Below are 25309 nucleotides of genomic sequence, written 5' to 3' on the forward strand. Positions count from 1 at the left end.
GCCATACTCGGGATTGCCTGGGGAGAGAAGTTTGTGTTAGAAGAGACCAATGAGGAACTTGATATTCCATATATTAAACCTAATGTGTAACTGCAAAACAATTTCTCCTTTGAAAGTTTATGTCAATATTCAAGTTATTTTGATATAAATAAATTGTCAAGACAGTAGCTTTTGGTGTTGCTTTTTTGCTTTGTTTTGTATTTTACATTGCCTTGATTTCTCAAACTCTTAGAGACAATTTTGTTTTTCTCGCAGACGTTAATTTCCATCCAGACACAAACACGCAAGTGGGTCTCACATTTTAAAAGCCTGTGATAAAGCTTAACACAGCTTGAACTATTATAAATAAGAAAACGATTCAACAGTGTTCTGAAATAGCTCTCTTTACCCTCTAAATTTTCTAAAATGCAGAGTTAATTACTTAGTGGGACATAATGGCAAATAAAATTATATGGAAAGAAGGCACAGAGTTGTCAATAGAATCCCAGAAATAAGACAATTGCTTACTTGTAGGTTGATAAAGCAAAGAGAAAAAATACCTCTTTCTAATTTTTTCAACAGAAACAGAACATACACATCAAATGAATAGTTTTTATCTTACATTTAACAATGCCATAAATATACAAAAAAGCATTTGATCTTTGGGATCTTGAAACCATACACCAACCAGAAAAACAGTAGCTAAATTATATTTACAGCACTGGAAACAAAGCCATATAAACTGGAACTTCAGGTAATTCTACTTATTTTAAAACTCACTTCAGTTTAGATTTTCCTCAAATGGTTGTTTAAGCCCCACACACTAAAGGGAGAAAATAAATATATCCCCAAATCATAAACAGTTAATAGCAGTTTTGGCATTTGGATCATGGTGTGTCTTAGACCAGGACTCTCTTCCTCAAACCACACTTTTCATTTTTACCTCCCGTGAGTTCCTCTATTAAAATGAGTCTCTTCTCTATCATGTAGATTAATCCAAGGGTCCTTATTCTAAATAAGCAAGATAAGTGAAAGATGATGCTTACATTTTAGTATTACTGAGTCATCACCAGCTGCCCATGAATGGATTGAAAAAGGAAACTAAGATAAAATGGGCTCCCAGAGTTACATCCAAGGGTGAATCTCTTCCATAGGTGAGATCAGCCTTTAGTTTTTCAGGATGACTTGACTTCAACCAAGAGTGGGTGGCGAACTGCCCAGTTGTGAGTACCATTAACTGGCTCTTCCCCCTGCTTCTGGAACTATACCCATGAAATGTCAAGAATCAGACTCACTAAATTTTAGATTTTAGAAATACTACTAGACACGAATGAGGAAACTACAGTTTTTAAAATTTGACATATAAGTAAAATTAGATGTATAAAGGGACTTGCCTCCAGGAAACCAAAACTTCGCAGAAAATGGTTCCTATATGTGATTAGATTCTGTTTAAATGATAAACTCTAGCTTCTACCTCTCCTCTGACTTCTAGATTCATACCCACTCCATGTTGACTCTTCCACTAGGCTATTCCGCAGAATGCTCTAAAATTTGATTATGGATTGCTACCTTCTCCCTCCAAAGCTGTCCACTCTTTAGGTTTCCCTATGACATTAAACTGTGTTCAAGCTACCCAGTTACTTAAGTCAGAAACATAAGAGTCATCCTACTCCTTTACATCTCACATAGAATTTATCAGCAAATTCTATTACTGTCATATCTAAAATATGAACGGAATCCATACAGTAGTCTCCAACTCTGCTACCACTAGCACTGTCAAAATCACCATCAATCCTCTTCTGCATAACTACCTTAGCCCCCTGTCTAATCTCCCTGTGTCTAAATTCATCCCCTACCCAAATTAATAGTAGCCATAGCAATATTAGAGAAACATAAACATGATCGTGTCATTTGCCTGATTAAAACCTTTCACTAGGGTTTCCCTGGTGGCGCAGTGGTTGAGAATCTTCCTGCTAATGCAGGGGACACGGGTTCGAGCCCTGGTCTGGGAAGATCCCACATGCCGCGGAGCAACTAAGCCCGTGAGCCACAACTACTGAGGCTGCGCGTCTGGAGCCTGTGCTCCGCAACGGGAGAGGCCATGACAGTGAGAGGCCCGCGCACCGCGATGAAGAGTGGCCCCCGCTCGCCGCAACTGGAGAAAGCCCTCGCACAGAAACGAAGACCCAACACAGCCAAAAATAAATAAATAAATTTATAAAACAAACAAAAAAAACGTTTCACTAGCTTCCAGATGAGCTTCAAATTAAACCCAAACCCCTTTTCATGGTCAAAGGTGAATCCCTGCAGGCTGAGCTCTGCCTACTTCTCCCACCTACCCCACATCATCACGCACCATGTACTCACTGTCATGTACTCACTGTCACCCAGTCACAGGGCCATGTCAAGAGGTGGTCAAATATGCTGAGGTCTTTTCCACTTTGGGATTTTTGCACGTGCTGTCCCCTTCACTTGGAATTTTATTCTTTCTCCTTATGTTTTTTTGTTCCTTTTCATATTCTGGACTCAGCATAAATGACATCTTCTCAAAGAATCCTTCCAGAGTCACTCAACTGGAAGAGAAACATCCTCTCCCCACACCCTTATTCTCTACTCAGCAGCCTGGTCTTTGCTTTCTTCACAGTACCTGGGGCAACAGCTAATTAGATGTTGATTGCCTTGTTTACTAGCTTATTTCTCATTTCCCCCATAACATTGTGCGTTCTGTGAGGGATGGGCTTTGTTTTACTCACTAATTTACACCTAGCATCTCGGACATTGTAGATATACATTTGCTGAAAGAATGAATGATGCAGTGAAGTGATAAATGCTCCTCCTTGGAGAATCATGCATGCATCTTCAAACATCAGCCTGGCTGATTTTTGAAGGAAATCATCAAGAGGATGTGACCTCCAGTTGACCCTTGATCTGGACCCAGGGAATTAGAGGCTCCTTACCCCCTCCTGTGTCCTTGGAATATATGTTTTGCCCACTCTTCCCAAGTAGGAACTGTTTTCAAGGACACAGCCTTATGAGAGCAATGTGTTGTTGAGACCATCTGGATGATATACATGAATGAACCCTGTTAGAGCTTCTACATAAACTTAAGATTCTGGTGGGTGGATGCAGAGGTCTCATTTTGCAGATGCCCAAGACAAGCTTTGTATGTAAGTTCCCTTGCTAACTGCCACCTACCAATCTGGAGTGGTCTGCCTCTTTCTCTGGTCTCTCCTTGCCCTCCATGTATGGGGGCCAGTTCGCAAATCACCACTAATAATCTACTGAATTCAGAACCTACTAACAGTAAATAAAGCAAAAACTGAAACCACAATCTGGCAGTTTTTTTCTGCAAAAGGATGCTATTTCCTCTCTCATTTGAAATATGCTAACCATAGAGTATTCCATTGATGTCTCCAATTTCATGTCTTCAAAGATCTTGGATTTTATTTTTAACCTTTTTCCCAGTTTCAACTGAGTGTTTGTTTCAGTCAGCATTCATGGGTATGCCATGCTGATTTCAGAGAAGTGGAATGAAAATTTAAGGATTTTATTTCCAAAAACTCAATTATTTTGGACGTTATGAGAAATTGAAGGCTCAAACATTTCTAATCTTTTTTAAAAATAAATTTATTTATTTTATTTATTTATTTTGGGCTGCATTGGGTCTTTGTTGCTGTGCGCAGGCTTTCTCTAGTTGCGGTGAGTGGGGGACTACTCTTCATTGTGGTGTGCGGGCTTTTCATTGCAGTGGCTTCTCTTGTTGCGGAGCACGGGCTCTAGGTGTGCAGGTTTCAGTAGTTGTGGCACCCAGGCTCAGTAGTTGTGGCTCGCGGGCTCAAGAGTACAAGCTCAGTAGTTGTGGCGCTTGGGCTTAGCTGCTTCACAGCATGTGGGATCTTCCCGGACCAGGGCTTGAACCCATGTCCCCTGCACTGGCAGGCGGATTCCTAATCACTGCGCCACCAGGGAAGCCCTCAAACATTTCTAATCTTAATAATCAGTTCCCAAAAGAACTTTTTAATAAAAACAGTTGTTCCAAGAAGTGATGGCATGTATACAAAAACAAATACTCACACACCTATATACATACATAAGACATGCATTTATATAGATACACACAAGGTATTTATATAGTCAAATAAATATAGGAAATACTGAGTTAGACAAGGCTAAATAGGCCTTATAATTGTCAATTTCTCAGAGCCTTTATTAACATGCAAATATGATTACGAATTTCCAAAGTGGAATAAAGTACTCAGCATTTCCAATTTAATTTGTCCCTCAAGTCCTTGTCATCTGCTCTCATCTTCTAGAAGCACTGTTCTACAGAGAAAATTATAGAAAATGCTTTTCTAGAGAGAGTAATTAGAATTCCAATTCAAGAATTTTAAAATTGTTGGGACTTCCCTGGTAGCGCAGTGGTTAAGAATCATCTGCCAATGCAGGGGACACGGGTTCAAGCCCTGGTCCAGGAAGATCCCACATGTTGCAGAGCAACTAAGCTCATGCGTCACAACTACTGAGCCTGCACTCCAGAGCCTGCAAGTCACAACTACTGAGCCCATGTGCAACAACTACTGAAGCCCAAGCACATAGAGCCCATGCTCCTCAACAAGAGAAGCCACCAAAATGAGAAGCCCGCACACCACAGTGAAGAGTAGCTCCTGTTCGCCACAACTAGAGAGAAAGCCGGTGCACAGCAATGAAGACTCAACACAACCAAAATTACTTACTTACTTAATTAATTAAGTAATTAATTTTTTTAAAAGAGTTTTAAAACTGTAGAACCAGAAGAAATCTCAAGAGATCATCTCACTCGGTCTTCTGACCAGATGTCACAAACTCAAATGCAGGACTAAAGCACACTGAAAAGAATATATCCAACATAGAGGAGAAAGTAATGACTTAGCTTCAGCTTTAATGCAGAATCAATGTCCCAGATTATTTAATTTTCCAAAAGAAGCGAGAAACTCAGAGTTTGTATTATAAATTTACATTTTTAAATATTTGTAACTATTTCAAAATGAAGTTTTTCAAACACTACACAGACTAAATAAAAATACCTCTAGGCCATATTTAATACACAACCCACCAGTTTTCAATCTGATTTAAACTACCTAGTAGAAATATTTGTCTATTCCATTTTTCAAAATTTGTATTTAGTGACTCACCTAACGCTGCTGCATTTGTAACCATCTTTGATTTACTTTCCTTTATGGGCCCCTGTGAATCCTCCAATTTGGCAAGTCTTTCAACTGGAAGGTATAAATAACATCAAAATGGTCAAAATTTCCTTTGCATATAACATTAAGAAAGGGCCAGGTAATGTGCTAGAGTAGATGTCCTCCAAGATAAGCTCCATTCCATTGAAAGATCCATTTACTACCATACATTCTATAACGTTCTATTCTACTCAAATAGAGATATCTAAACTAACTCAATAAAGACTATTTCACTTGGAAAAATAACAAAAATTTTCAAAGGGAAACTTGTCTATAACTCCTGAAAATAATAATTTTAATATCATTAGGACCTAGGCATTTATCAGTTACAAAGTAGGTGAAGAAAAATGAGCAGCATAGATAAGAGCATAGGCTTTGGAGTCAAATAAGCCTGTGTTAGAATCCCAGCCCATTTCTTACTGGCCAGCTGATTTTAACACAGCATCCTCCCAGACTCTTGGCATCTTTGTGTCCTAGGTTAAAATGAAGAAAATAATAGTACCTGCTTTAACAGGTTGCTGACAGTTCTAATTATATAACATGCTTAAAGTAATAAAGTTATAGCAATTGAAAAGAGATCAGTGGTTATCAGATTGTTTAGTTGGGATGTGTGACTATTATGGGATAACTTGAAGAAATTTCTTTGCAATGATGGAACTCTGTATCTTGATTGTGATAATGGTTACATGAATAGATGCATATGGTAAAACTTCTTAAAACTGTATACCAAAAAATGCATGTAAAACCGATGTAATCTGAATATGGTCTGGATTCAAGTTAATAGTTTACTAATGTCAGTTTCCTGGTTTTGACAATGTACTATGGTTATGTAAGCAATTATACTGAGGGAAACTGGGTGATGGATACAGAAGAACTCGCTATATTATTTTACAACTCCTAATGAGTCAAACTATTTCAAAATTAAAAGTCTAAAGAAAAACAAAGGAAAAACAAAGCTTGCTAAGAGGATTGTATGCGAGAGTGTGCAAAGAACTTGGCACAATATCTGGCACATTATAAATGCTCTCTAGATGGCAGATATCATTTTTTAATTATTAAGTCTAGGAATTGAAACTTAAAAATAATGAAAATGGAATATATACCACTGAGAAATGAGATAAAATTTATCAGTTATCTAAGGAGGTAACTCAAATTGAATTTTGAATATTAAGACCAATAAAAGGGCAAAAGATGAAGCGATAATAACTCATCAGCTTCAAACTCATTTCTCATTGCCCACCTACCAACATTTCAGTCACTTGACATTATACCCAGGAATAACTAACACATCACTGAAATTATGCAGTCCTTTAAAGGACTGCATAATTTACTGTAATGACACAGTAAACTTTTCTATCTCTATGCACTTTCATACTAATGATGCTTTAAATACAGCTTACTAATAGCTGTAACACATTAAAACTAGTTTATAAAATAATCACCTGTTCTAATTAATAGTAGGGCTTAAGTAGTCAGAAAAACTTAATTGTGATAAATCTTTATAGACAAGTTAAACTGACTTTCTGGTCAGTATAATGTTCCCTCCTCTTGAAGTAAACTCTGAAAATAATTAGAATATTAACGTACATGAATCTTTACTTTCTTCTTTCCAGATGTACAGCTGCTTAAGAAATACAGTTTGATGTTCTAGTTTTATGAAGAATTATGAAAGAATTATTAAAAACATGTTCTAATCACTAATTAATTGATACATGTCTAAAAGGATCTATAACCATACAAATATTCTGATTAAAGTATAATAAAAATAGCATGTGATTTGAGGTGAGATAGCATGGGCTGTTATTGATACATTTATTCAACAGATTTTATTGAGCTCATACTATGTGCCATTTTTCTAGGCACTAGGCATACAGCAGGAAGCAAGACAAAGTCCCTACCCTTAGGGGGCTTACATTCTAGTAGGGAAGACAGACAAACAAATGGCAAACAAACAGAATAGCGTATTTCCTGTTATAAAGAAGAATTACATAGATCCACAATAAAAAGTGAGGGGTGGTGGAGAGAGGGGGGACTATAATATGTAGTGATTAGGGAAGGCTTCTTCAAGGAGAAAGCATTTGAATGACAGAAATGAATGAAGATGAGGAAGTAGGCCATTTAAAGACCTAACAGAAGAGTATTTCCAGAAGAGGGAACAGCCAGCACAAATGTTCTCAAGAGGGTCAGGCTTGGTGGGTCTAAGGGACAAGAGATAACCATTGTAACTAGACTAAATTAGCCATGCAGAAGATGAGGTAGGCAAGATAGCAAGAGATAGGCTCATGGGATATGGGTGTTACTGAATGTGATCAGAAGCCTCTAGGAAGTTTGAGTAAGTGTGTGTGTCATCATCTGACTTAGATTTTTAAGTTCAAACTCACTGCTGGATGGGGAACTAAGAGTAGGTGGGACAGAATGAACAAGGAGGCCTAGCTTAGCAATACTCTTCCCGGTGAGAAGTGATGATGCACCTTCTCAGCACTGTGAACTTGTTACCTGGCCTCTCTGGCTTCAGCTCCCTCACCCACAGACTGTGAGCTATAAGTGAGCTGTTTTGACATGTAACTTAAATTCTGCATGGAAAGTGAAACAAGCTTGGATGGCTGACCACAGATTCTACATCTGAAATAAACATCAGGTTCCAGTTCTACCCTAGGCAAAACTAAGGGCTATCTTTCACAGAATTTATTTCTTACATACTGTATAAATTTTGCAAACAACCCCCAAATATAAAGAATAACATTAAAAATCTGCAGCAAGTCTACCATGTAAGAATGAAGATCCTGATTATGTTGTGTTTTTCCTCCACCCACATATATAACCTTTTTGGAAAACTGCTTTTTTCCTCAGAAGCATTTACTATACTTCAAATCATTAAATATTCTTCAAAAAATATGAACTTTTGATTTATTTGCATAAGTCCCAACCATGGTACATTTTACCTGTTTCCAGGCCTACATAACTATAAATGACACTATGATAAACATGCTAATATGTAAATCTTTGCATGCAGAGCTGGTTGTTTCCCTAGTGTAAACTCTTAAAAGTAAAGTTTCTCAACAGTCAAAAACTGTATGAAAATTTAATGCATTTAACATATGCTGCCAAATTTCCTGCCAGAAACTTATTCCAATTACCCTTTAGACAAGTGCCCAGTAATATTTTTGAGTCTTCTAGGGCTTTTTTGAAATCTCTACAGTCCTCTTTATCACTAATCTTACAAGGCTTCTTGTATCTACTGCAATTTCTATCTCTGTCTGTTCCTCTTGGGAGTCCTTGCTCCAGACTTCTGCTCTGCATCCAGATCTAACCCCACATAAGTCTACACAATCAAAGCCTCCCAAGGTGGGTCGTAGCACACACTGTTGACTCCCTACATAACTGCCTTTTCACCATTCTCCCTGGCTAATAGTGACATGCTCTTGTCTGGGTATCAGATTGCCAGCAATGTACTTGAGGAAAGTAGGCTTCTCTTCCAACCCTGAGGGTGGGGGGTGAATATTTATTTTTCTCATCCATTGCTAGGGGATAAATCTCTTTTTTTTTTCTAATTCCATTGCCTTTGCCACTAATTAGCAGCCTGTGAACTATGTCTAGTGAATAAAGCATAAGGGGAGATATGCTGGGGGCTTCTGGAACAACAATCTATCCTTCCGAGATAAAAGGAAAGAAGTAGTTCTCAAGCTGCCCTAGTTCTCTCCTGCTTCCTACTTTTGAACATAAATGTGATACATGGACGTTTGGCAGCCATTGTGCAGCCATTAGTTGTTTCAGGATGAAAAAAAACAGGTCAAGGATAGTAGAGCAAAAGGATAGAAAGTGGCTGGCTTCTGGACATTACTCAGGCACTGAACAAATCTTGAAGACCACCTGTATTTAATAATTGACATTTATTGAAGTAAGTCTACGACTGTTCCACAGAGACTGCGAGATAGAGGTTCTATCTTTTTTGATGGTTACCATTCAAAGGAATGGCTCCTAAGTTCTTAAGGAAGACATTCTTGGGTTGTAAAACTGTCAGGAGACTGGGAAAAGATTTATATCTGTAAGGGTCTGAGAGAGATGTTATAGTTGTAAGTTTTCTAAAGTAAATACTCTAAGGAAAGGAATCTCAGGGGCCTATAGTCAGAAAGAAAACTGTCTATGTTTAGTGATGGTGAGAAGAACACTGAAGCCATCTTTGTCAGTGAACATGCTGCTTCTCCCTCAGTTACCCTAATCAACCCCCACTCTGAAAACCTGTGCTAAGGAATTAATTGAGCCTCTTATGATCTTTCAGAAAATTCCTAAATTGGCCAGAGTTAGTTTCTGTCCTTTGCAACTAAAGCCCCTCTGATGAGTCAAGATTGCATTCTTAACGTTTCTTTTTTTTGGAAATTAGGAAATGAAATTACATTTTCCACTGAGTGTAAATTATAATAGATCAGATATAGTGGAGGGAAAAAGGTACTGAACTTGGAGACCTGAGATATGGATTCTAGTTTCAGTTTGGTTACTGTATGTTTGAGGTCTAATGCTCGTTTTTCTCAACCTGACAAATGAGAAGGTTGGACCAGATGGTCTTTGAGGTCCCTTCCAAATCTGACTTTCCAAAACTCTGTGATCATTTTGCCAGTTAAACAAATGCACCTTTAGAAATGTAAAACCAAAAGATCATTTCTTTATTCTCAGACTTTCATTAGCTGGAAAGAATAAAAATAACTATGCCAAAACTGTCCACGGTTTAGCAGAAGCAAAATCACAGTCAGAATTTCAAACAGCAGGTTTTGATTAGAAGGAGTTCAAAGCAGTCATAATTTACTTGCTCTTCAAAGAAGCTCTTAGCATAGACCCGCACAAATTACCAATATAAAGTGGTTGGCAGGTACAAGGTAAAAGACAAGAACTATATTGAGTAGATAAAGAATTATTTCAGATACTGGATGATACTTTAGAACAGTAACTTGGGAAAGGAGGAATACGACAAACTGATCGTCATAGAATAAGTTCATTTTTCCAGCAATTTGAAAGCAGCAATCCTGAGCAATAAAATAAAATCAGCACGTCTCACCACATGGGGCAGCTAAAGTTGTAGTTTCCACAAAAGAAGGATAAATGGAATGTGTCACAGGGGATTAGGTGTTTAAGGGAGTAGAAAGTTCTTATAACAGCTGCTACTTATGATAGATTTCAGGAATGCTTTTGAAATGAGTAGATAAGGTACTGAAATTCTTGCATTCTGTCTGGGCTCAATCCTTTGGGAAAGGGAGTAGCGTAAGAAACAAGTGCTGAAATTTGTTGCTGGAAAATGCTGAACATAATTTTAAATATAACATTTGTCTCATTTGAATCATAATTCATGCTCATTTTAGGAAAACTGCAAAAGAAATATATACAAAAAAAATTAAGAAAACATATTTCCATTACTCATCTAGACACAACTCTACTTCTTCATTTTCCCTGGAACAAAATCTCAGCTATCCCAACAGGGGAATTACTGCTTTCATTACTAGCCACATACCTAGAAGAAGTGTGTTCAAATTGGAGGACTAAAGAGAGATGGGCTGTTGCCTTTCTATCTCTCTCCCTCTAATTAGAGGTATAATTACATAGATATTACTTAAAGAGCCTAGGAATGTTGAGGGCATAACTTGGTTTGCCCAAGCTACTAGGTTAGGCTACTGGGAAACTACCTACTTCTACTAGTAAAACTAGCTTTCCTATAAGCCTGGCATCCCTTCTTGGGCAAAGACAGCAAGGAATCCCATATATTAGGTTTCCCTCCAAAGAGAATTATCAAGGTATAATTCCCTGCATTTAATCCCTTAGGTTCTCCTCCTACATGCCAGCATTACTGGGTCATGGTTCATGGCGAGAAATGCATATTCAAGTACAGATACTGCCTCTGTCAGCACCTACTGCCTCTAAGCCCCACCCACTCAGGGAAGCAAGTGTTTTAGCATGTAGCTCCATCCTTATCCTCCTGCTGTCTGCATACCACTTGAAGAGGATTTAGAAACCCTATATGGCTCCCAAATGCAGAATAGGTCATCTTTCTAGTCTGGATAATAGGGGAACAGACCACACTGAATGGCACGAAAATCTCTGTCAAAGGCACTAGTAAGGATTTCCATGGGGTGCTATAATATAGCCTTTGCCCAAAAAACCACTGGACTTTTCATTTAAAATCAGGTGTTATTCCCTTGGATAGAGGCAGAGCCAATCACCTACACATATTTTAAAACACTACTGACCAACCCAATACTTTAAACATTTAATTTTTCTCTACTGGGTGGGCAGTTCAAGCCGTGCAGCCAACACCAACTAGTTTTTGCATTAGTTCAAGCAAAGGCAACAAAAGAAACAAAACTCATTACCTGTGAGCATTCAAACCCTGACAATACACCAGATAAATCATCACTTCAAAAGAACATGTTAACGATGACTTGACTTCCCCATACTAAGCAGCTAAGGAAGCATTACAAAGTATGTTGATTGGTTGGTTTTGCCAGGGGCAACCTATCCTTTTAAGGTGTGTCCAAGATATTAGAATTTCTCATTTACTGATACTATCTGTGCACAAGCTCTATGCTGGGACTAGATGTTGGAAAACATGGCATTCAGAAAGAAAGAGGGCTTGAAGTGGCTTTTTGCAGACTTCTGAGAAAAGGTCTCAGTATTCCCTCTTTTATTTCTCAATCCATCTGAGAAAGTTAGGAAAGAACCCTGAGGTGAAGTATGGAAATGAAAATAATTCTGAGGAATTTTCTAGCAATTTCCAGAATCCAAAAATTTCTTTCTCAAAATTTTAATGGAGCAGAAAGTTCTCCCAAAGTTCCATGAGTTAGCCTTTATTTGCCTATCTTAAGCAACTTTGGATAAATAGTTAAAAATCTGAAAGAGATAAATACTGCCAATCAATGTAAACAACTGATGGCTGTTGACTGATGATTAAGTTGTGTCATCGATACTATAATGGCATATTACTCTGTGATGTGATATAAGTTGTAACAAGATGCAGCCACGGTAGCTAGGACCAGTGATGTACCAAATATGTGGGTGTTCCTAATTCTCTCAGTTAAAAATATTCTTATTCTTATTCCGAGATGTAACCCTTGGCCATTCCTACAAAAGACATGACCCTTTTTTCATACTAGGTCCAGTAATAAATTTGGGAGCTCCATCAAGCCTAGGAATGAGTTGTGCAAATAAATACCAGAATTTATGATTATCTTTTCAAAAGCAATATTATCCTCTAACCTCCTAAAGAGCTTTCCTGGAAAATAATTTAAACATTGATAAATGAAATGATTAACCTAGTCCCACTAGGTTACTGCTAGCTTGTTTGGAATCTGCATGCTTTATTATTGCTTTCAGCCGATTTAATATCAACTGCCTATTTGCTGTCAATGTCAATGTCTTTAAAACTCCTTGATTGGGTCCCTAATGGAAAGACATTAGATGATAAGGCAAGTGATTTCTCTACCTTCCTTTTGGTGTCTGACATCATTAATGTGATTAATGAGGTGACCAGGGAACCGAAGTCACTTGTCACCATTAGATTGTTAATACAATAGCCAAAGCTCAAAGGTGAGGAAGGAATGAGAAAAAAGTCTTCTCTTATCTCTGTTCTCTACTTTATCAAGGAGACAAACAACCTACCTTGTGTGAACCTTTTTGTAATAGTAAACATTTTGTAATAGTAAATGCTAAGAAAATGAAAAGCTTGTTTATTTGGTTCCAAATTATTTGTGATGACTGAAAAATAATTATTTTACCTTTAAAGATTAAGAATCCATTCTAGATGATTGAATAATGACTATACAATAGAAAAATCGCTAGATCAGTGCCTTTAAAAAGGAGTAAGAGGAAAGGTAGACTCACCAATGGAAGTGATTGGCTCATGTTGATATAAAGTCCAGCAGAAGCTCTTGCTTCAGGCACAGCTAACTCTGTCTTGCTCCTCTTGTCCCCCTCTTCCTCTCTTCACCATTTCCCCCTTCTCCCTCCATTTCTCTGCTGTAATTTTCTCTGTTGTTTTCAAAATCCTGGAGAATAACAGAGAGAGAGAGAGAGATTAAGAGAGAGAACTTCTTTTCTCTCATTGTAGTAAAATCCCAAAATTGATACAAACCTGGCTTGGACTACTTACTCAGTCTTAGAGGATGAGGATGTGTATATTGATGTGTTCATACGAGCCCAGACCTGGAGCAGGGGGAAGTAGTTCACCCAAATGTGAAACACACAAGAGTGGGAAATTGTGATGCTTTTTTACACATAAAAGGGAAAAACAATCCTGAGCAACCAAACAGTAAAAATAAACTATCTATCTACCATAGAAGGAACAAATGGTTTTTAAAGAGAAACTGGGTTTGCATTTGGTCATACAAACTTTTTTCTGTAGAGTTATATGGACTGATGGGCATTCTCGTACATGGCTGGTGGGAGTGTAAACTTTAGAATTTTCCTGAAGAGCAAATTGGAAACATTTTAAGTATGAATATACATCTTAAATATGAATATACACCATTCTAGAAATTTATACTAAAGGAACAATAATAAATCATCACAAAAATGTGACTAAAGTGATGTTTCTCTCATTGTATATATGACAACAAAGAATTGGCAGCAACCTAAATGTCAAAAAATAGGGGAGATTTAAAAAAGCATGGGGCTTCCGTGGTGCACAGTGGTTGAGAGTCTGCCTGCCAATGCAGGGGACACGGGTTCGTGCCCCGGTCCGGGAAGATCCCACATGCCGTAGAGCGGCTGGGCCTGTGAGCCATGGCCGCTGAGCCTGCGCGTCCGGAGCCTGTGCTCCGCAACAGGAGAGACCACAGCAGTGAGAGGCCCATGTACCACACACACACACACACACACACAAAAAAAAAAAGCATGGAGAGTACTATTTTAAAATTTATGTGTTTATTTGTCTGTTTATTTATTTATATAATCTGAAAAGATATATACCAAAAGACTAGGAATATCAGGATGGTTGAAATATGGGTGATTTTTCCTGCCTTCTTTTTTCTAATCTCTATTTACTAATTTTCCCCCAATGAGTATAAACACGTATTAACTGTGTAATGTTTGTGTTCTGAGAAGAGAGTAGCTTGAAAACAGATTCCTGATTCACTCTAAATACCCCTTCTAAATAATACCATATTGGGATGGGAGGCTGGTGAGCAGGACATATAACACTTCAAAGGTGTCTTTAGGGACCAAGAATCAGCTGTAAACTATTCTCTTTTGTGATCTAAGCCAAGGGATCAGACCCAAGGGAAAGGGCTTACCTATGTTTGGGGTCTCCAATGATGACTCAGGTTTCTTTATTTCTTGAAGGAAATCAGCAAGCAGAAGCCTGGGCTTCTCTTCCAGAAAGACTGCACCTGTCCATTTGCTGCATGTGGTCCTATGGACCCAGAGGCCTGGAAGAAACACAGAGGAGAAAAATGCCCTGTCCCTGAAGTGGGGAAAGGACTGCCACTTGTACCCCAATTTCACATGATATTTTAAAATTAATTCCAGATGAAATAAGTTTTTAAATGCAAAATACATAGTGGTTAAAACATTACAAGAAATTTAAGAAGAATATTTGTATAACCTTGCATTATACAAGATTTTCCTAGGCAAGGCAGGAGACCTAAAAGCCTTATGTAATATTTCATTATGTAAAAATTAAACACCTTTCATGGCAAATATACCATAAGCAGAATTAAAGAGAAATGAGAAACTGAGGAAAATATTTTCAATGCCTATGTCAGATAAAGGGTTAATATTCCTTGTATTAAAAGATCTCCAGAAATAATTAAGAAAAATGGAAGTAACTGAAGGAAAAATGGATGAAAAGGCATAGACAGAAGAAGAAATTCTGATGGCCAATAAATACACAAAAATTCTCTTAACCTCTCTAGGGTTTAAAGGAATGCAAGTAAAAGCAACAAGATGTCATTTTTTCATTAATCTCATATAGAAATAATAATATAGTGAGAATAAAGCACGGATGAAAAAACAGGGATATATAACCTCAGATAGGAAATAATTTGTGAATTGCAATGACCTCTTGGATTGACCTATTAATCTCGATTTGGAAATCTATCCATTAGAAATAAAAACCCTCTGTTCTATGAACAAAGATGTCTATCGCAACACTATTTTATAGTAGCAGAATACAAGAAAAAATAAAGGGACACCAACAAGGGAAATGGTTGGATAAATCACAGTACATCTACTCCACGCAACAGTCCATAGCTATCAAAAAGAATAGATTAGGCCAACGACTCTCCAAGTGTGGCCCTTGGACCAGTAGCCTCAGCATCACCCAGGAACTTATAGAAAAGCATGTTCTCTGGTCCCACACCAGGCCTGCTGAATTGGAATGTGTGAGGATGGGGCCCAGTAATCTGTGTCTTAAGTTATCCATGTGTTTCTGATACATGGTTAGATCTATATCACTTGTCTTGAGAAGTCTATTCATATTGTTAAATGAGAAAATTAAATTTCAGAGTAATATATTCAATGTGATGCATTTTTATAAAAGCAAACATCTATAAAGCATACACTTTTTGATATGTACTCATACTTTTGTATGTGAAAGCATAAAGTTGTGCCAATAACATTTTTTAAGGTAGGAAAGGAGTAAGGAAAGAGAAATAACCTCTCTTCATGTATCTTTGCTTCCTTTTTCACTGGAAACAGTGAGCATATATTACTTTCCTAATTTTAAAAAAAAGACATTTAAATAATAAATTAAAGAAAACATGGTCATTGAGACTAGATTTTCACCTGACCTAGATCAAATAGACTCTAAGCTATGTGGACATCAATTGGTTAGATCTTCCTTTCACCAAGCCTTAATTGGCCTTAAGACCTAGCTAGTGATGGCTCTGGCATAATCCTTTACTAAGCAAACTATTAAATAGGTAGGTGGATCAGAGCAAGGATTCTTGGATTTTGCAAGAAGGGGCTCATAAGCACAATTTCTCTGTATTATTTCTCCAAACTGCCTTTATAGTTAAAGTTAAGGCCTATCCATTGGACCCTCTGAAAATGTTACAGTCACTGTAAGCAAACTATATAGATGTCAACAGCTATAATACAAGTCTATGCACAGTTTACTGAATTTAAAAATTTTGTCAACTGGTAGTTTATTCCAATACTTCTTTCCATTGGGTTTTAAATTTTAAGTGTGGAGAAACAATGGTTTCTTCTTTAAAGACCTAATCATTTATTGAAATGTCATTTTTAAAGTCAAATTAAGTTAAATGTTGAATTATTACATTTTTTGGCTAAGATTTTTCCTTCAAGGACAAAATACTCCAATACTATCATTTGAGATTGGTTTTATCTATATCTGAACTTTGTTAGAAAATACATGTATTTGCAAAGCTCTAGCAAGTCATAAGTACATGATTGTAGGGTCCAAAAGTTACATCCCAGGAAGTCACAAAAGTTAACAACATGGGCCAGAATAATCATGGAGATTAGGTAAATTTAACTTGTGATGTTGTCTTCTTCCTTTTAATTACTTAGCTCTTGAATATAGTCAATAGTCTGATGAGCTCTGATTATGGAGAACTCAGCCAAAAATAAACTGAATTATAATCACCTGCAATGTGACATTTAAAATTCTACAATTTTAGTTCTCCTATCCACCCATTCTTCTTCCATGGGACAACTTTAGGGTTATAACTGAAATGAATCTCCAAATGCCCCAGTGATGTGACTTTTGCACGTTGCTGGAAAATTAAGAAGAATGTTTACTTGCCCTTTAAAAACCTATATTCCACTGAAAGGAACCTAGATTTAAAATTCTCACAAGCCTGAAAGAAATAATTTCATAATCTAATATGTTATGGTGGTCTAAATGAGAATTTTCCAACTCAGTCTCATAAAAAGAAGCCTTTTGCCACTAGACTTAAAAAAGATTAGACATACAATTTAATTAAGTTAACGAAGTCCACTTAATTCCTTAGAAGTGAATCTCTTTTAATCTTCCAAGTTTATTGGCTTCATTACTGTTGCAAAGAATTTCTAACCCATGATTACATCGATGCCTTTCTGCAGAGCCATTCAGCATTCTGAGAAATACCCAACTAATTTGATTACATGCTTTGGTTCTCAACAGATCCCAAATAGAGAAAATCCTTTCTGCCTTTTATCTAAAATGTTTACTCTGCATTAACATATTTCACTAGTATAAGTAAATAAGCTTTTTTTCCTTCAGCCAAGTATTAGAGAGCCTACTATGTGCCAGTGCTTGCCAAGCACTTCAAGTGCATGAGGAAAATCAAGACAAGGATTTGACATAAGTACCTTACATTACAGTGAAGGTGTCTCTCTAAAAGGATTCCTTAAATATTTTTTGCTAACTCAATATTTATTACTTAATCAGATACTTGATTTAACACCCATGCTATTTGCTACCCTATTAATAACTGATTAATGCATTTTACTATTTTGCCCTAAATGTTTTACTACCCCCCAAGGGAAATATTTGGACATTTCCCTTCACTGAGGCCAGATTATCACTGGCACCCAACCAAGGAACAGACCCTATGTTCCGTCCAAAATTATTTGACTTTATTTCCATAACATAACATCCTTTCTTTTATCAAAGAGTGTATGAAATGCTGGAACTGAGGAGAATATTTTTATTTAAATATTAGAAATTTGTACCTGTATAACTTAAAGCACCATACCTCACCCTGAAAGGATTTATATGTTGTGCTGAGAGAGTATATCAATTTTATTTGTGGTGTTAACGGAAGTTCAAATTGCTAAATTAGATTCAGATAACATATTCATGGTTTGCATTAACAAGAAAATAAGCAGACAGTTGAACAGATTCAGAAACTGTGCATGTTTAAAGCAATCAGCATTTTAAGTGTGAAGAGAAAAATAATGTACTTTTAGTAAATAGTCTTTCTACTTTAAAGTCTCAACCATGGCCATGGGATTTCTGTTCACATTAAATCTTAGTTTTTTCTTAGTCCTAAAAAGACTTTTCAGTAGAGGGAGGAAGAAATCCCGTTTTGAAGAATTCATGTTACTGAAATCGCCATGGTCAGACTCTACAGGTGAGAGAATATAGTCCCTCCTAAAAAGTTCGTCCTGTTAACCAGAGGAAGGACAGAACCTTGGGGTTGAAAGAGTTCAGATTGACTACCCACAACTGATACTAAATTTCCCACATTTGTAGTAGGTGATTATCCAAAAGATACTTCTATGCATTTGCAACAACAAACTTTTAAAAGTTTGATGCTATTCCGTAGGACTTTGCCTGGAAATTTTCTTTAACTAAAAAGTACTTTAAACTTTACACTAGAATTCTTAGAAGGGTGATTTATAGAATCCACACTGGGGTTTTCCATTAGAACTGTAACTAAAAATAAATAAATAAGAACTGCCATCTCCAACCAATGGTTAGGAATGAAGGTGCTGGATTTGATATCCTGGGTTTGATTTCCAGCTGTGTAATCTTGCACACATTACTTTCTCTAATCCTGCTAAGCCTCAGATTCTTCACAGGTAAAATGAGGATAAAAGTAGTGCCTATCAAAAAAGGGTCTTTGTGAAGATTAAATGTAATAAGGTGTTTATCAGTACAATGCCCTGCACATAGTTCCCACGCTATAAATTCATGATTCAACAAATAAATATGTGCTACTCTTTGGTCATTTTCAATATTTTTACTCTCTATTATTTTCCTTAATAGACTTTAAGGGGTAATGATGTTACTGTCATTTTCAAAGAACCAGATTAGTATTTATTTATCTTCTCTAGAATTTTTAAAAATTTTGCCTTCTTTTTCATAAATAACATCTTTTATTTCTATTTGTCTCTTCTTACTTTTTCTTTTAAGTTTTTAAAAAATTTTATTTATTTTTAGCTGTGTTGGGTCTTTGTTGCTGCGTGCAGGCTTTCTCTCATTGCAGTGAGCAGGAGATATTCTTCGCTGCGGTGCGCAGGCTTCTCATTGCAGTGGCTTCTCTTGTTGTGGAGCACGGGCTCTAGGCGCACGGGCTTCAGTAGTTACAGCACGTGGGCTCAGTAGTTGTGGCACGTGGGCTCTAGAGTGCATGGGTTTCAGTAGTTGTGGTGCGCGGGCTCAGTAGTTGTGGCTCAAGGGCTCTAGAGCACGGGCTCAATAGTTGTGGCACACGGGCTTAGTTGCTCCGTGGCATGTGGGATCTTCCTGGAGCAGGGATTGAACCCGTGTCCCCTGAATTGGCAGACGGATTCTCAATCACTGTGCTACCAGGAAAGTCTCTCTTCTTGCATTATTTTTCTTTTTTCTAACTTCTTAATTCTTCTATTTTTTGCTTTCTCTCCTAAGGTAAGCATTAGGACTCTGATTACAACTTGTACTATAGCCTGTAGGTTTGTATGTGATGTGTCTCATTAAATTGCTTTCTAAAGAATTTGCAATATTCACTGTCTTCTCTTGGATTCTAGAATAATCTGGGAGTGAATTTCTTAGTTTCCATGTAGTTGAGATTCTTTTTGATCATCTTTCAATTTCTGAATTACTCTATTTGACAATACCTTTTAATTTAGAGTCATCTTTACAAAAAAGAGATTTCTGTCCTAACAGTTAGTTAAAAATTCATTATCATCTAAGGGAATTCATTTTTATTTAATAATTTTGATAGCCCTTTAAGAATTCCCAAGAAAAATTTCACGGTTTCTGTAGCCTCAATACTGAGAAGCATGCAAGAATGAGTAAAAGCAAAAGAAAGTCCATATTTAAATGTCTGGGTATTCAATGTATTTTGCTTTATTATAAATCTTAAATATCTAGTAGGAATCAAGGTGGGAAGAATTTAAAGTATTCCCACTTGCTTATACACTTTACTCTTCTCAGTTTTAATAAAAAGACTTTATAATGGAAGCCAGTCCAGGGAATTTTCTGGAAGTAAAATTAATAAGAAGTCAAGCATCAAAGCACAGTGTTAAACATAAAATGAAGCCAACCGACTGGGTGCAAGGAGTATGTAGATGATGAAAGCTTAAAAAAATAATACGTACACCATCTGAGCCATATGTATGATCCACAAAGATAAGGAAACCCTATCACTGTTGTATCTCCACCTCAAGGAGAAAAGAAACCACAGGAACAAGTAGTTTAAATTCCAAGACATAGCCAACAACTCTAAATGCAGAGACTTCCACATTAGTTCTAGACGTTTATAATCTAATCCTCAGTCCCAGGAAAACAAAACATTTTACCCTGGATCTAGAGTTCTCACCAGTTTTATGCAGGGTTATAGAAAGAAAAGACTATTTTCACAGTTTTAGGCGAGTGGTTCTCGCTGACCCTTAGTTTCCTCATCTGCCGAATAGCTACCAGGTGGCAAGAGCCCTGATTATATAATCTGTATGTTTATTTTTAGCTCTAGCATTTTAAAATTCTACAGGCAGGTTAACATGTGTCTATTCTAAGCATTAAAAATGTATGAAGAAATTCCAATCACAAACAGCAGGGCTATAATAGAACTTACTAAAATAGTTTTGATCAAATATACAACACCCTGAAGTATTACTTGATAAGACTAGTTTTGAACTAATCCTGTGGTTGATAAATTAAGTGCTCAGGTATGAAGATGAATCATGTCAGTTTATTTCATAATGCAGAAATTTTATTTACCTAAAAGAATAAGAAGAAAGTAAACTTTTGAGTACTTTAAATGGGCTGAGAGATACGTGCTAAGCGTTTTACATGTGCCAAATAACTGGAAATCATGAAAATAAAAATTGTGGACTATTAGTCTAGAGCAGATGTTGCTGGTTCCCTGCCCATATCCCTCTGGTCTTGTTACTTCAGTTTGCTCCTGTACAAATACCAACAGCCAGAATCTGCATCTCTTTGCCCAGAAGGCTTTGAAGACTTGGAAGGCTGCCATACCTTGCACCCAGCAGACTGGTGGTGGAAGGAACTAACACCTCTACCCCAGGGAGCAGTCGAAACCAAGGGCTGAATGGAGTTGCTTGGTAAATGCCCACCTTGCTCACCCCACAGGCAAGGTGTGTGTTTTACACCATTTTTTCAGAACTTCCCAGAAGTGTTAAGATCTAGTTACCAATAGCAGTGGTTGCACTGATAGTTCTTCGCACACTGGCTACCCCACCTTCCTTGTGTCTCTTTCCCACTCCCCTACTCATGTTTCCTGTACCTGCCAAGCTAACTACTTGCACTCAAGTCCTTCTATTGTCTCCAGATCTGCTCCTGGGGGGACCCAAACTAAGACTGACTACCAGAAACAGACTGATCTCACTGTGCAAGTAAATCTTCAAGTCAGTTACGATTTTGTCCTTCACCACCCCACTTAAATATACAGTCATGCTCTTTGCCCCAAATTAGGAACAAACTGGGCAGGAGTCTTGTATATGCAGTCAAGAAAGCAATACCCACTTCCAAAAGAAAAACAAATACAGAGGTGAAACTTAATACCCACCCTGGGAGCAAAGAACATGACAGAAACCTTTTGCTCAAATGAAGATATTATAGGATGGGGGAATGGAAGGAAGAGGATTAGCCCTTTGATTACCATTTTCCCTACTCTCAGGAGAATTTTGATGATAAAGATTTAGACAAGCATATTTTAGCAGGGTAGACATGAGTTAAGGGTTCATTCTGCTGAATACTAGTTCTGAGTCTGAAAGCAAAATTGTGGCAGGGACACATCATGGATATAACCTGTACCTAAGACAGTAGTTGGAACATAGTAGGAGTTCACTACATACCTATAAATGTATAGTGAGAACCAAGATGGATCAGGCAAGACTTAAAGACTAAGAAAGAGGAAGTTAATCCACTATAAATAGCTCAAGACTAGTTAGAAGGAAAACTAAAACGTCATCCCGTTTCAGCTCATCAAGTTAGGAAGGAAGCCTGCTTGATCAAAAACTCCACATGTACTGTCTTTTAGGAGCTTGGAGATAATGATAGAAAGAGGGGTGGACATTCTGCAAAAGGAAGAAAGGGAAACGTCCATCACCCCAATTATGTTTTCATTATAAAGTCCAAAGCAAAGGCAAACTTAAAATGTTATATTCAGAATGACTAAAGAATTAATTACTGTTGTAATATCTTAGTTCTCATGTGTTAGCGTCAAAATTATACCTTCCCAAATATCTATTTTCATATCTCTGAATCACTCATGAACACACTGTAGGTTACAGGCATGCTACTTTTACCTGACCATTGTGGAGCCCCTCATATTAATAGATCTGATCTTAGGTAAAAATATTCTGATGGAGACAAAAGAAATTTAACATTTGACTGATCCTAGCCTTCTTACATCACCTCCAGTTATGAAGGATTTATTCATTCTCTTTCTCTTCCTTCTTCTCTGCTCTCTTGAAAACCCAGTCCCCAGGATATTATCACCCTGAATTTGGAAAACAGGTATAGTGATATCTGATTGGAGGCATGAGGATGCTTCCAAAAACAATGGACACATGGTTTGGGGCTTGGTAAGACAGGAAGTAAAGGGAGAGGATGAAACATTCAGGGATACTATGGTATATTAAAAAATGAGAGAGGAGGGGGGATTTTATAAAGCATTGTTGAATTACAGAGCTGTGATTCAAATATAAACCACTAAAATACTTGTCTGGAAGTATAAGTTTAAAGTATAGTATGGTATGGTATAGTAGAGTTTAGTATAGTATAGTATTGTCTGAAATACTATAGCTTAAGCTGCCTCTAGGCTAAGCTGCCTCTAGGCTAAGCTGCTTCTAGGCTAAGCTGCCTCTCCTACCCTCTTTCTCTCCTGAAACTATATACAAAAATGTCGCTGGGTCCCCAGGGCACTAGCAGGACAACTTTGAAATAATGTATTAGAAAAGCAAATCACCAAAGAGGCATTACATTATCATCTTTCCATCAACCACGATATCCTTCTGTCTTTAAAAGACAGATATTCAAAGAGTGAAAATGTGCCTGTTTTATCTGGGAAAAAGTGGGAATTTTATTTCAACTTTCTGTGTATCATTAGGTTGTTGGAAATCATGGAAACCTAAATTACATATGAACCGCTTCATGCGCTGAGACCTCCTGTAAGAAGAAAGCAGCGAGATAATCAGTCAGCTCCAATCATCCTCAACATTAACAAGGTGGCTGTAGAGTCATTTTAAGAAATGACTTTCTGCTCCTATTAGTAGACTGATTATACTCTAGCTTTTGTTCCAGAAGCATATCACCAAACTAGTCCCCGAAAATGTGTATTAAAAATGATACATTTTCCTTGCCAGTGTTCATATTCAAGTCAAAGTTTCTTCAGAAAAGAACAGGAATACAAAAAAATTTGAAGCCATGGCAGTTTGCATCTCTCCAGCAAAAGCAATCATCAAGGCAAATATTTATTGTCTGAGTTGTTGAACATAGATGTGTGGACAGAAGTTTAATGTCCATGCAATCTGTTCCCAGTGCATTAGCTATCACACTACAAATGACAAACAAGATTCTCTCTTGTTCAAAATGTGTCCCACATGCTCAGAATCAATCTTGATCAACAGACTGTGGTATAATTTGGCAGTTCAGAGAGGAGAAGATTATGGACACATTTCAGTTAAAAAATAAATTCAAAGGAGACAACTTGTATGCATGATGTATCTAAAAATGCTTCTGAAACACATTTAGGAATCTAAGTCAACTCTGAACAGAGAGTCTTGGTCTATTTTGTCAAACAATATTATGTAGAAGAATTACTTATGGAGAAGCTACAGACAACCTTCCACTTTTTATACAACAAATTCCTGAAGTATATTCAAAAGCTGAATGTGAAAAAATAAAATGATCTGTGTGGAACCTTAGCTCCACTAATTACTAGTTAAAAGAATTTAAATTATTTAATGTCTCTAATTCATACATTTATACATTCAACACATATTTATTGCGTTCCTGTTACGTGTCAGACGCTGCTCTAGGGCTTGAAAATACAGAAGTTAACAAAAGAGGCTACAATCTCTGCCTTCACACTTTGAAATGAGAGAGGCAAAACAGACTGAGGACAAATATATATTAGAACATGATAATGTTAGAAAGAAAAATAAAATAAAAGAATGGGATATGAACTATTGGAGGGGTATTACATAGGTATTTGATAGATATTTTAGAGTGGGATAGGTAAGATGTCACCAAGAAGATGACCTTGATGATAACCTGAATAAAGTGAGGGAACAAGTGTGGATATCCATGGAAAGAAACAGCAGGGCTTCCCTGGTGGAGCAGTGGTTGAGAGTCCGCCTGCTGATGCAGGGAACACGGGTTCGAGCCCCGGTCTGGGAAGATCCCACATACTGTGGAGTGTCTGGGCCCATGAGCCATGGCCGCTGAGCCTGCAAGTCCGGAGCCTGTGCTCTGCAAAGGGAGAGGCCACAACAGTGAGAAGCCTGCGTTCCGCAAAAAAAGAAAAAAAAAAAAAGAAACAGAATTTCATGAGTGGCAAGTGCAAAGGCCCTGAAGCAAGACTATGCCTGACAAGAAAAGATAGCAAGAGACAGTAAAAGCAGAGAGATGAAGGGTAGAGTGTCAGAAGAGGAAGTCAAGAAGTAAAGGGGGTCAGAGCTGGGGAACAGACCTGTTAGTTCATAGCAAGGACCCTAGAGAGAATAAAAAGCTATTAGAGGATTTTGAGAAAAGAAATTATATCATCTGCCTTACATTTGACAGGAATAATAACAATTCTTCCTCATGAGTTTACTGTAAAAATTAAGATAGGTACTTCCCTGGTGGCACAGTGGTTAAGAATCCACCTGCCAATGCAGGGGACATGGGTTCATGCCCTGGTCCGGGAAGATCCCACATGCCGTGGAGCAACTAAGCCCGTGTGCCACAACTACTGAGCCTGCACGCTAGAGCCCACGAGCCACAGCTACTGAGTCTGCATGCCACAGCTGCTGAAGCCTGTGCACCTAGAGCCCGTGCTCCGCAACAAGAGAAGCCACGGCAATGAGAAGCCCGCACACCACAATGAAGAGTAGGCCCTGCTAGCCACAACTACAGAAAGCCCGCGTGCACCAACGAAGACCCAACGCAGCCAGAAAAATAAAAGTCTCCCTTTTAAAAGTAAAAAATTTTTTTAAAAGCCCTCTTCTCGAAAAAGTTTTTTAAAAAATTAACT

At 37.5% G+C, this 25309-nt stretch overlaps 1 long non-coding RNA gene across 2 annotated transcripts in view; it reads right to left on the bottom strand.

The window, feature by feature from the left end:
* The window catches only part of LOC136794186 (uncharacterized), a 199240-nt gene that overhangs the window by 37531 nt on the left and 136400 nt on the right, over positions 1-25309 (bottom strand). Inside the window, exons 2-5 of one of the 2 annotated variants that reach the window (XR_010840572.1) lie at positions 14474-14608; positions 13333-13385; positions 13065-13228; positions 5151-5234 (exon numbers count right to left, since the gene is read on the bottom strand). This is a non-coding gene — a long non-coding RNA (uncharacterized lncRNA). The remainder of the gene's footprint in view (positions 1-5150; positions 5235-13064; positions 13229-13332; positions 13386-14473; positions 14609-25309) is intronic. The other variant, XR_010840573.1, reaches the window with a different exon arrangement.

The sequence above is a fragment of the Kogia breviceps genome, chromosome 4, assembly GCF_026419965.1.
Source record: "Kogia breviceps isolate mKogBre1 chromosome 4, mKogBre1 haplotype 1, whole genome shotgun sequence".
Taxonomy (NCBI): Eukaryota; Metazoa; Chordata; class Mammalia; order Artiodactyla; family Physeteridae; genus Kogia; species Kogia breviceps.